This window comes from Balaenoptera acutorostrata, chromosome 18 (assembly GCF_949987535.1).
Source record: "Balaenoptera acutorostrata chromosome 18, mBalAcu1.1, whole genome shotgun sequence".
NCBI lineage: Eukaryota > Metazoa > Chordata > Mammalia > Artiodactyla > Balaenopteridae > Balaenoptera > Balaenoptera acutorostrata.
In genome coordinates, this window is record NC_080081.1 from 2,833,593 (window position 1) to 2,836,312 (window position 2,720).

Below are 2,720 nucleotides of genomic sequence, written 5' to 3' on the forward strand. Positions count from 1 at the left end.
TTTTAGAAATAACATTTTCTAAAAGGAAAAAAGAACATTTCCATGTGTCTACTCCATACACCGGGCATTTTACATACAGCTTTCTGTTTAATGTCTGTAAAATAAATCACATCTTCATTATACAGATGAGAACACTGAGACCCAGGGAGGTAATAGCCCAAGAGCCAGGAAGTGGCAAGAGTTACAACCCACACCTGGGTCTCCAGATTCCATCCAATCCCACACTTCCCCACCATCTGTCGCCCCGACAGCAATGAGATAAGTCGGCCGCACCCCCTTGAACGAGCCCGTGTCTACCAGCTTCAGTTTCTGCCTATAACATGAGGTGACTGAGTTAAGTGGATTTTGAGGTCTCTTTAGCCCTTGCATTTTATGCTTGTTGAATGATTTTACTCATATACTAGAGTGACAGCTTAACACAGTTTTTAATGAAACGCTACATTCCTTTTGGCATTAACTTCACATGGTCCCATGAGCAAAGCACAGCAAAGTAAAGACCGGTTATAGGTTCAGATGATAGAGGATTCCGGAAAGGCCAGGATTAGAATTGCATTTCCAGAGGCCTGTGCTCCCCTCCCTGAACAAGACCAAAATGTTGGTGAAATTGAAACACTGCCCGTAGTTTGAAAATGAGTTTCTGAGGAGTACATTTAATTATGCATTTATAGCGCGCTCTCTCTCCCCTTCCAAGTTTCACACGATATGTACCGTTTGGGATACACACGTTAACTTTTCATCATGTTGGAATTCTAATTTCCTCAAAGTCTTTGAAACAAGATGCCAAAATGGCAAATGGAATTCCTTCCATCTTTACTTCAATACTAAACTATGATTGAAATAAACGTGTCCCAGTCGAAAGACGGGCGGCGCCGGGGGAGGCGGGGCGCCGGGGGAGGCGGGGCGCCGGGGGAGGCGGGGCGCCGGGGGAGGCGGGGCGCAGGAAACGTGCCTCTCCGGGTCTAGGGGGAGCCCCAGCTGGGTCCTCTCCCGGCGCCCCTCGGCTCCTCGCCTCTCTGCGGTCTGCACCCCCCCTTACCCCGCCTCCTCCAGAACCCCGACTCTCCAGGAGGGCCATGCGGGGCGGGAGCGAGTGCTGCTTTCGCTTTCCCTTCCCCGGGCCCAGTCCTAACTCCGCGGGCGGCGCTAGATCCCTGCCCCGGCCATGGCCACGCTCAGGGTCCTGCCCGAAGCCCAAGCCAAGGTGGCTGTGTTCCGTGAAGACCTATGTACTAAGACAGAGAACCCCGTCGGGAGCTATTTCCCCAAGAAGATTTCTGAGTCGGATGCATTTCTAAAGGAGCCAGCTCTCAGTGAAGCCGACCTGAGCAATCTGAAGGCCCCCTGGACATCCCAGGGCCTGGTCCAGTCAAGCAGAAAGAGAAGCAGCAGTGGAAGAAACAGCAGGAGAAGGAAGACAAGCATGAAAAGAAGAAAGAGGAAGATGAAGACAGAGGTCCTCTTTGTGGCCCAGTGAACTGCAATGAGAAGATCGTGGTCCTCCTGCAGCGCCTGAAGCCTGAGATCAAGGATGTCGCTGAGAAGCTCAACCTGGTCACCACCTGGCTGCAGCTGCAGATGCCTCGGATTGAGGATGGGGACAGTGTTGGAGTGGCTGTCCAGGAGAAGGTGTTTGAGCTGACGACCACCATTCACAGCAAGCCGGAAGGCTTCCACACTCAAATCTCCAAATATTTCTCTGAGCGCTCTGATGCCATGACCAAAGCAGCTAAGCAGCCCCACGTGGGTGATTATCGGCGACGGGTGCACCAGCTGGATGACGCAGAGTACTGGGATATCCGGCTGATGGTCATGGAGATCCGCAAGGCTTATACTGTGTTCTACAACATCATAGTTCCTGAAGAACTTCGAGAAGCTCAAGAAGCCCAGGGGAGAAACAAAGGGAATGATCTATTGGCCTCCTCTCATTCTGTGATGGGTCCAGCAGAGACCTTCCTGACTTTTACAGGGGACTCCAGACTTTTCCCACCTTCTGTCTGTTGAGATTTCTCCCTCACCTTGCCTCCCAGGCACAATAAATATAGTCATACCATTGCGCAACAAAAAAAAAAAAGAAAGAAAGAGAGAAACGTGTCCAAGCACATAAGAACAAATATTTTCAGTACCTTGTAAGGGTCTGAGTTTGTAAGGTGACTGCAAATCAAAGCCGGTTAACAAACGCAGCACTTCAGACAATGAGCCAAGGGAGCTGCGGCGAATCTTTTATTGTTCAGGTTACACTTGGACTCAGGTTTGTCTGCTTGTAATCATTAACATCTAGAAAGAAGAGTACATTTTTTTTTTAAACATCTTTATTGGAGTATAATTGCTTTACAATGGTGTGTTAGTTTCTGCTTTATAACAAAGTGAATCAGCTATATGTATACATCTATCCCCATATCCCCTCTCTCTTGTGTCTCCCTCCCACCCCTCTAGGTGGTCACAAAGCACGGAGCTGATCTCCCTGTGCTATGCGGCTGCTTCCCACTAGCTATCTATTTTACATTTGGTAGTGTATATATGTCCATGCCACTCTGTCACTTCGTCCCAGCTTACCCTTCCCCCTCCCTGTGTCCTCAAGTCCATTCTCTACATCTGCATCTTTATTCCTGTCCTGCCCCTAAGAAGAGTACATTTGAATGCAGAAAATGTTAGAATTTCACGTGTTTTTTATCCAATGGTCAAAGTGGGAAATTAAGTCCATAATTTTTTTTTTTTTTTTT

The 2,720-nt window shown here is 48.6% G+C and overlaps 1 pseudogene; it reads left to right on the top strand.

Annotated features, from left to right (window-relative positions):
* Window positions 1-1,160: 1,160 nt before the first annotated feature.
* Window positions 1,161-1,933, top strand: LOC103005532 (proteasome activator complex subunit 1-like; annotated as a pseudogene).
* Window positions 1,934-2,720: the final 787 nt, after the last annotated feature.